This window comes from Lactuca serriola, chromosome 5 (assembly GCF_051521515.1).
Source record: "Lactuca serriola cultivar US96UC23 chromosome 5, Lser_US96UC23_V15, whole genome shotgun sequence".
NCBI lineage: Eukaryota > Viridiplantae > Streptophyta > Magnoliopsida > Asterales > Asteraceae > Lactuca > Lactuca serriola.
Genome location: NC_136412.1, coordinates 162,419,499 through 162,430,471, shown reverse-complemented (window position 1 = coordinate 162,430,471; position 10,973 = coordinate 162,419,499).

The window sequence follows — 10,973 nt, the reverse complement described above, 5'->3', positions numbered from 1 at the left end:
AGTTTGCTACCTGCACCTTCTCTGACAGAGCCCTGACATGGTGGAACAGCCATGTTAAGTCACTGACCCTATTAGTGGCTAACTCAATACGTTGGGAGAACCTAAAAGAGTTGATGCTGGAAGAATACTGCCCGTTGGGTGAAGTTCAAAAGCTGGAACAAGAATTATGGGAGCTCATGATGGTCGGCTCATACATAGTGGCCTACACTGACAGGTTTAGCGACCTGGCAGCACTATGCCGCGGGATGGTTACCCCGGAGAGCAAGAAGATAGAAATATACATCTGTGGTCTAACTGCCCTGATCCAAGGAGATGTACTGTCTTCTAACCCAGCCACATTCGATAGTGCCAAATGCCTGGCCTATCGACTCATTGACCATGGAGTCCGCCATGGCATAAAAGTCCCAGTTCCTGAGCCATCAATGGGAGAGGACTATAAACGGAAGTCGGGGAACAAGAGGAAGAAGAAGCTGACAACAAAGGAAACCCCGCAAGAGCAACAAACGAGTACTATGTACACCGCCACAACACCTACTACTCCAGCACCTGCCAGTCGATATGCGGGAACCCTCCCGAAGCGTGGGAAGTGTAACTATCACCACACTGGAGTATGTTGGGAAATGCAGTGTCTGAACTGCCACAGAAAGGGACACACAGTCCGTTTCTGCAGGGCATCGGCTCAACCGATCTCCCAAGTCCCCGGAGTTGAAGAAAACCAAGCCTGCTATGGCTGTGGTGAGACTGGTCACTACCAGAGGGACTGCCCGATAACAAAGAACTCAGGAACTGATGGACGCATTCTGATGATCACCGTAGGAGAATCAACCCCGGAGCCGTCAACGAGCATCGGTACGTTTTCGAAATTGTAATTACTTTTAAAATTAATTTATATTTATATATAAGATTAAAACTTGGGGAAAAAGTAACTATAATAACTCACATATTGAAAATAGGTCACAATATTCAAGAGAACTAAGAGATCCGTTCAGAGAAGCTATGATGGCTTAGCATATACATCAGGGTTGTGCACAGCTAAGATGTTGCAGACTTAGAGTGAGTGATTCTGCCTTAATTCATGTTCCTTGTTTGGTTTTGTATTTAAGGCAGAGTTACTCAGTCAAATGTCTTATTCATCTTAATTATTCATAACTTGTATATGATAGGCGATCGTAGTGGTACCAAAGAGGATCGTAATTTAAAGTAGCGACACTAGTTATCTAAGCACTTTCATTGTATGTACACGCTCATCGCGGTACGATACGTAGAAGTGTTAACATCAAGGGGAAAACAGAAAGCACTAGAACATTTACAAAGAGGACATTGTCGAACACACTAGGAGTACATGGTCGAACACACTAGCGATACATCATCGTATAACAAGCGTTTCTTTCAAATCGGCCAAAACTTTGTTCAATAAAGAGTCCGTTACTATCGTTTGTCATGAGTTGGTGTGGTCCTCACCATACTAAGTTCATATGTTTCTATCGCCTTAACCGTCAGTTCACAAAACCTTCGTCATTCGTACCGACAGTCCGACCTAAACCTCAGTTTTGTCTTTCGTATTCTAAACCCCGAAGTACTCGTGCGAAGAGTAATTTGACCTCCACAGCCTTGTCGTCGTATGTCAACAGACCTTTCTGAAATACCACTCTTCCAGCAGGCTAAGTTCAAGCACAGAGGCTAAGGACGAATACAATCCACCTATCACTATCCAGTATATGCGCTAGGGTAGTAGATGATTATGATTACGCAGATCTAGTATGTGTGTTTCCACCCTATCTCCTGTTCCTTATTTGGTTGTGGACCTGGGGCAGAGTCGCACATCCGACCGTCTTACTAATCCTAACTATATACGGCTTGTATCCATGAGGTAATGATAGATGGACCGAGTATGAGTCCTATCAGGCATAGTAAGGCAGAGTTGCCAGGTCTACGAGTGGGTATTCTGCAAATCAGAGGAGTGCGACCATAGTAGTTCTGCTAAGAAAGCTAATTTCGGGACAAAATTCCATCTAACGGGGGGATGATGTGATAACTCGAATTTTTTTTGCTTTGAAAGTTCAGTCATTCAACTCAACCGAGTGTCAGATTCATTAGTAATGAGTTCTAGCCTTGTTAAAGGTCATTCTAAGAAGTTTTAGCCCAGTACACTTAAGGAATAAGTGTTGGGAAGTACGTGCTAAAGTCATTAAGCAACATCAAAGTCTAACCACCACCAAAAAGGAGTTCACGGCCAAGGCACAAGAGTTTACGACCATAAACTCAAGGCTGGCCGTAAACTCCTCCATAAAGACTCATATCCTTCAACTTTCATTCATTAGTTCACTTTCAGCTCAAGAACTTCCAATTCTCTCTCAAGTATCATCGAGTTCTTCATCTTAGATCATCACAAATGTAAGTGTTCTTCCTTTGGTTTGTTGTTAATCCTTCTTAATCTAGTATCATCTCATGATTTCACCCATGGAAATCATCTTATTGACTAGATCTTCAAATCTTCAACTTCCACCAAGAACACCAAGAACACATACTAATGTTTTTCGCCAAAATCAACCCTTTCAAGCTTCAATATCGTGACTACTACTTTCCTTGACTTTTTATCTAGTTGAAACACTTGATTAGAGCCTTGAAACAATCAAGAATGCAAGAACAAAAGGAGTTTACGGCCATGCAATCTCCCTCGGCCGTAAACCCTCTATAAGTGTGACATTTTGGCCGCAAACCCTTCCTAAGTCCAAGCCTTTGACCTTGAACCCTTAATGGATGTTGTAGGACCTTAAAACACACACTTTGGCATTATTGACCATGAGTTTACGGCCATAAACTCCCTTGGCCGTAAACTCATGGCCGTAAACTCCATTGGTTGCCGTGAACTCTCCCTTGATCAATCACATGTGATTCAACACTAAATTTCAAGTGTTTCCTTTCCCTAAAGGTGTTTCCTAGCATGTTAGTTGCTTTAAACACTACTTTCATGCCAATATATGCGATTATATGTCATTTAGGACTCGTTAAGTCTCGGGACTTCATTCGTGGAACTTCTCATCCTTACACGCGTATTCGTTTGAATCACCCACATCAGGTGAGTTCATACCCCGTAATGAATCTTTTAACTGTTTTAAATGCTTTTAAGGGGGGGGGGGATACAAGTTGAACACAATAATAATTGTGTAAATGTTTGTTATTGATCATAAATACGTTCTGACATGGATTATTTGAAAGAGAGTTCTTCTCGAAGTTAGTAGGGCGGGACTGGAATAACGCAGAAGAGCTACTAAGGAAAGTTAATCAGTTTCTTAGGTAAGAAGACGAGAGCGCGGAAAAAATACACATGGAGAAAAAGGTGTATCCCCCGAAATGTAAGGAAAGAACATTAACGCTGGCTCGAATGCTCAGCCAGGACAACCCTGACTAGACAAGAAGGTATTCTCCTATGGTGCGGCTAGATAGGGGAAGGTATCACAATAGGGTAACCCCTATATACATGAAATATATCATGTAATACCATAGAAAAAGATGAAAAAATATAACAACGGGAATGCTTAGAGAAGATACATCCGAGACCCCGATTAGTACTATGATTTCCATAAAAAGCTAGGGCATGCAACTGCCAATTATGAAGGTTTGAAAAAGGAAAAGGAGAGAGGTAAAAGGGACCCGACCATGAAAGTCCTACAAGATCGAAAGGAAAAAGTGGTATACGACACCGAGGTGACGAGACTACGGTTCAAAGATAACAAGCTACCAACAAAGAAGAGAAAGTGGGTTGGGCTAGATTTTCCCCCGAATGATCCCATTGACCTTAGGAATCAAGGAATCGAACCACTGATCATCAATGGTTCAGTCGGTAAGACTCTCATACATATAATATAGGTAGATAATGGAAGCTCAGTCAATATTATATACTCGCATTACCTAGAACTATTAAAAGTTTTATTGAGTTGGCCACCTCAATCGTAGTAGGGTTCACTGGATAGGCTGTTTGGCATGAAGGGAAAATCTCCTTACCATTCACATTAGTGGACTATCAGAAGGACCTACAAAAAACGATATTGGCAGACTTCATCTTTAAAAAGGCATCTTTTCCATACAACATGCTCCTGGTAAGAACGGAGTTATATCAGGTAGAGGTTGTTCGTTCGACGGTTCATGGTTTATTGAAGTTCCCTTCAGAGCATGGAATCATTACTTTGAGAAACATACTGATGAGGCACGATGAATAGAGCAACGCTGCAGACCCCCCCACACAGAAGGAAAAGGAGGCCTATACATCAGTGGAAGAAGAAGAGGTGATCCTAAGTCCGAGAAGTAAGGAACAGATGATAAGGATCAGGCAAAAGCTACCAATTGATCTCAAACACGGTTTGAATAAAATGCTGTGACAACCCGAAATTTCCATTTGTACGAACATTATCTATTCAATAGAAGCTAGTCCAGTTTCAGTGATTTTCATACTTTTCCAAACAAGTTTGTGTACATTAGGGTCTACGTTTAAGGAGATATCAAGAGAGTGGATGCTCCTGGGTTTGTGAAATTTGAACATTCCAAGTTTCATAATGTCATAGTCCAATTTCCGGAATAAAAATATTTTCTGCCAAAATATTTCAGGACTATAAATAGATTTCTGAATTAAATTAATTCATTATTCACAATTCCAACTAGAGAAAAGCCATTTTCTCTCTGACGGATCTTCAGGTTTTCATCCCAGATTGTGAGTCTACTTTCCTAGATGTGTTTCAATACTTGTTATATGCATTATAACATGGTTTACATGCCTAAAACGCAAGATCCGGGAGCTTACGGCCCAAGAACGTTCTTGGGGTGTAAACTCCAAAACAAGGCCTAAAAGCTTCCTAGTCCCAATTCCTTGTTAGACAACTAGTTAAGGACTTATTGTAGGATCTTTTGAGGCTAGAAATCATCCAAGAACATAAAGCTTTTGGAGTTTACGGCCCAAGAGTTTCTTGGACCGTAAACACCATTTTCAAGGGCCAAAGTGAGCCCTAAATCACCCCTAAGGCTTAAGACATTTACCCTCTAATGCTTGTAGCTAATTTGGACACCAAAACACTTCAAAATCATATAGTTTTAGGAGTTTACGGCCAAGGATATGCTCTTGGGCCGTAAACCCCTTTTTCAAGGGCTAAGAGTGCCCTAAACAACCCTAAGGCTTTAAGACAATTACCCTTTAATACCTATGACTTGAATGGGGAATAAATTACATCAAAATCATCCCTTAAAGGGAGTTTACGGCCAAGGAACATCACTTGGGCCGTAAACTCCAAGTGAAGGCACAAATGTGTGCCTAAAGTCCCCCTTAGCCTAAATCAAAAACATAGAAGCTATCCTACTTGTGCAAGGGACTTAAAAGAATTAAAACCAACACCTCATAGGAGTTTACGGCCGTAAACTCTAGGGGATATGGTCTTTAGGCCGTAAACTCCTCTATGGAGCATTCTAGGGCCTTAAACTACTTCAAGGATTATTCCACAAGTGCTAGGATTATTCTAGGGTTAATATAGCACCTTAAAACACCCAAAACCACCAAGTGAGGAGTTCACGGCCGTAATCTCATGGGTTTACGGCCGTAAACTCCAAAGGTGGGGTTTGTTGGGTGGTAAGCTCTTATACAAGGTCTTTGGAAGCTTCAAACCCTTTTGCCTTGTCCCGTATCGACTTAGATGCAACCCTTAGGACCTATACATTTATACAATGTGTTTTCATGTTCCTGAGTGTCCCAACTTATTTCATTAAGTTATTATTTGGCTAATTAGTTATATATATGCTTATTATATGATAACTAGGCTCGTGCGTGTAAGCAAGTCTTCGTTTGCCACCTAGCGCGGTATCCGACACTACAATCCAAACAGCTCACCACAAGTGAGTTCATACCCCTTAAATCAACCTTTGAAATGATTTTAAATGTTTAAATACTTTATGGGGGGGGGGGGAATACAAGTTAAATACTTATAGTTATTGCTTCAATCACATGTGATTGCATTAATCACATGTGATTAATAACTAGGAAACCAATGATTTTATCACTGTTCAAACTGTTTTACTTCAAAATGTTTTACAAACTCTTTTACTTATCAAATGCTTTTATTTAAACTTTGTTTTACTTCTTATAAATTGCATGCCCATATATGTATAGATGTATAAATAATGTTTAAAGGGCTTAGGAAGGCCATCCGCCCTATTTCCTTTTTCTCGATTTGGATGTGGTCTGGTGGGATTTCGGGTGACCATCCGAAGGTCGTTTCAATATTAATTATATATCAAATATACATATATAGACATAAAAGTACTTCCATATTCATACATACTAGACACATCATTAGTAAGTTACCATCGGGGTAACACAGGATCATACTATTACAACTGCTAGATCAATGAGTCAGTTCATTCATGAGTCTATACTAGGAAGAGAACATATACAACTATACTATGAGAACATATACAACTATACTATGAGAACATATACAACTATACTATGAGAACATATACAACTATACTAGAACGAGAAACATTTCATTACACTTACATACATTTTTACAAACTTATACATTGAGACAGGTTCAAACGTTTTTAATAACAAACACCGACACTAAAATACCGATGCCAGCTTTTGAGAAGATGGAGCGCATTCAAGACTCTTATTATTTTGATTCACATTATTTTGGTGTCTATAACTGTACAGAACACGCTTGTATTAAAATTATATATTTAATGCAATGGACGATGTTGTTTGCTTATTTACATTTACTGTGTTGTGATATTTTACATGACGTCCTCCGCCCCAGAACGTTTCCGCCGTTCTTGGTTTTGGGGTGTGACAAATGCTAACAGGGTTTGTTGATGTGTTCGTATGTAAGCCCAAGGACATGACCGGGATCCCCATGACTATCATCGAAATCGTTTGAACATCAATTCCAGCTTTCCACCGATCAAACAAAATAAGATGACGATGATAAGAGAGCAGAATGATGTCGTGAACCAAGAGGTTGCAGAACTAGTCCATGTAGGGGTAGTTCAGGCTAACCAATTCCTAGTATGGATTGCAAATCTGGCCCTTGTGACAAAAAGTGACGGTTCGATGTGAATGTGCGTAGATTTTAACAACCAAAAAAAGCTTGCCCAAAGGATAACTACCCGCTCCTAGAAATAGAACAAAATATAGAATCCTTGGGAGGTCATAAATGGAAGTCCTTCTTGGATTCACACAAAGGATATCACCAGGTGCAGATGACGCAGAAAGATGAAGATAAAACGGCCTTTTACACGGATAAAGGAACATTCTGCTATAAGAAAATGCCTTTTATGTTAAGGAATGCAGGGGCGACATACCGCATGCTAGTTGATAGGGTGTTCGAGTGGAAGATAGGTCAGAATGGAAAGGTATATGTCAATGACATGGTGATAAAAAGCAAGGAAGACATCGAGTTCCTAAGGGATATTGAGGAAACGGTGGTTCGCTTAAGAGATACCAACATGAAACTAAACCTAAAAAATGTGTCTTCAGGGTCCATAATGGAAATTTCTTAGGACACATCATGTCCAATATGGGGATCGAAGCTAAATTGCACAAAGTCAAGGCATGGATAAGCACAACAAGTTCTAGAACTATCAAAGATGTGCAGATTTTAAATGGAAAGATGGCCACCCTAGGGATATTCGTAGGGGAGCCAGCATAACAATCACTTCCTTTCTTCCAATCCCTCAAAACTCACCTAGGGAAGGGAACCATCACTTGGATGGAGGAGGCAGAGAAAGACCTGGTAAAGTTGAAAGAAAACCTGGGAAGGCTTCCTACACTAGCTAGCCCTAAGGTAGGAGAACCTCTGTTCATATACCTATATACCATTAAGGAAGCTATAAGAGTAGTATTTGTGGCCGAGAGAGACTAGAAGCTTACACATGTTTACTTCATAAGCCAGGTTCTACAAGGAGTAGAGCTAAATTATTCTATTATAGAAAGGATCATGTTGACATCACTGTATACAACGAGGAGGCTGAAAAGGTATTTCCATGCACACCCCATCACTGTCTTAACAAATCAACCCCTCAGACAGATTCTGATGTAGCCTAAACGCTTGGTTTGATTAACAAGGTGGGCCGTTGAGCTAGGGGAATATGATGTCACGTATCGACTAAGGGAAAACATGAAGGATCAAGCCCTAGTAGACCTTCTGACCAAAATACCGGATGAGGAAAAGGCTAACACATGGGTAGTGGCGACATCAAGCACCGACTCAACTTGGCTATGCCTAACTCAGCCGATGAATGCCTTGCAAACCCTCTAGACGATGTATACATGTGGGGCTTTGAGGCATGACAGTTCAGGAGCGAGTATCATTCTCATCAGTCCAAATGAGAGCCGGTTAACCTACGCATTATGTTTCGAATTGAAATTCTCAAAAAATGAATCAGAATATGAGGCATTGCTTGCTGGGTTACAAATTGCCCTAGAAGTTGGAGTATAGAAGGTTCATGCGTTTTTTAGACTCTCGCCTGGTGGCAAATCAAATAAATGGTTTTTTTTAGGATAATGAGGCCCGTAGTGTGAAGTACTTGGAGAAAGTAAGAAAGTTGATAAAACATTTTCAAAATTTTTACATACCCTAGATTCCTCGATCAAGGAACAAAGAAGCAGATGCCTTTAGTAAGCTGGTTGCGGTAGTGTTCAATCACCTTTTGAAAAAAGGTGTTGGTGGAAGTCCTCTAAAGAAAGAGTATATAAGAAAACTCATAGGAAATAATGGAGTTAAACGAAGAAGTAGATCGATGGATGGAACCAATGACACAGTATCTTTAAACGACATGTTGCCCGATGTCGAAAAAGATGGCTGGAAAGTACAAGTTAACACAACCAACTATACCATGTACAAGGCTAGGCTATTCAGAAAATCCTACTTGACCCTATGGTTGAAATGATTGACTATGGGAGTCACATAGGATCTCAAGTAGTGGTGCAGAAGATCTTGCACACAAGGTATTTGTAGCCTACTATGACTAAAGACACAAATGAAGTATTTCGAAAATGACATAGTCGCCAAATACATTCCAACATGCCGACCCTACCTTCAGCTCCTATGATGAGTATCTTCAGTCCATGGCCCTTCCTGCAGTGGGGGATTGATATTGTCGGTCTATTCTCTGAAGCCCCAAGAAATGTGATATTCCTGATAGTTTCCATAGACTACTTCATAAAATGTTGGAAGCAGAGTCGGTTGTAACTCCCACGTTTCCGGCTAGGCTCAGTAATCAAACATATAACCTTTATGGTCAAGTCATGTAATCATGTTGTGAATGAATAAGACAAGATTATTCATATATTTTGTGCTTATGTATTTTATATGATATTAAGATATATTATATAATAAAATAAATAATATTTAAAACACACATCAAAAATAAAAGATCACTTAGGGAATAATCTCAACCTAGTTATAGTATTCACAATTAGGATCCCGTACATATCTAGAATGCCTCAATTCGACTTAGAACAAAGAATTTGGGAAGTTCCAAAGTCTCGTGATTAAAACAAGGCTATAAATAGTGTAAAAAGTGAATATGGATTAAATTGCTTTTTAGCTTAGGAAGTCTAAACGGAATTAATAGATGTCGTAAAAGTGAATTCGTGCATATAGGTATCATCTAAATCTGACTTCACTAAGGGAAGTTATGATTTTTCTAAAATTCGGCGCAACAATGTGCATACCAATATCAAATTTTGGATCGATAGATTGTTAGCCAAAACAATCTAAACAAGAGTTGAAGATATCGTTTTTAGGATTCCAACAATATGAAAACCATCAAAAACGGACGCCGGATGTGAGAGTTATGCATTTTATACAAGCTTTAATAGTCTAAGCCCATGTAAATAAAAAAAAGTCAAATTAGCGGAAGAAGTCTAAAGGAAAGTTGTATATCTTGTTGAGAGATTTCCGTGGATATAAAGAATGTCAAAAATGGAGCTCGTATAAAGAAGTTATAAAATTTTGAAATTCTGGAAAACATCACATGCGCACAGGGCTGGTTCAGACGGTGGGCAACCTGGGCGACCGCCTGGGCCCACGTCTCCAGGGGGCCCAAAATTTCTAGGCTATGTAGTGTGTGTGTGTGTATATATATATATATATATATATATATATATATATATATATATATATATATAAACTTATTATCTAAATGATTTTTAGGGCATAAAGTTAGTTCAAAATCAAACTAGCTCAAAAGATAAATAATTTTGCTTGCCTGTTATTGCTAATTGAACATATCTATAGTGAAGAATAAACGATATTTTTTTTTTGAATATTTATTATATTTGTCTTTGAGGGGTCATTTTTTTTCTTTTCGCCCTGGGCCGCATATATGTTTGGACCGGCCCTGCACGTACACGCATGTAGTTTGCATGGGAAGCCTGCAATGTAGCCCCACCCTGATCGTGCCACGTGTCGGAAGCCCAATGGATCGAAGTCACCCTTATGCGCAACAAGCGTATTGTTGTATGGCGCACAAGACTCCAAACACACCTATAAATACTGGCTCATCCTTTCACTCCACCCCACACCCTCCAGTCGATATCTCTCTGAACATTTTGATAGTTAGCTAAATTTTCTTCATTCTAGCCTACGACAGAGCCTGCGATACCCTCGAGCACTCAGCTTTCCATAATCCTCGTATGGGAAGGACCTAAGTCAGTATTCTGCCCATTTAGATCCCGATTCTCATCTATGGTGTCACACCCCAAAACCGAGAACGGCGGAAACGTTCTGGGGCAGAGGACGTCATGTATGTATCACAACAATGTAAAGTAGTAAACAAGCAACAACATCGTCCATTGCATTAATAGTAATAGTTTAATACATGTGTGTTCTTTCATAGAAATAAGACATTACAACAAGTAATCAAAATAAAAGACGAGTCTTGACTGCTCCGTCTTCGCAAAACCTGGCCATCGTACCTATCTACTG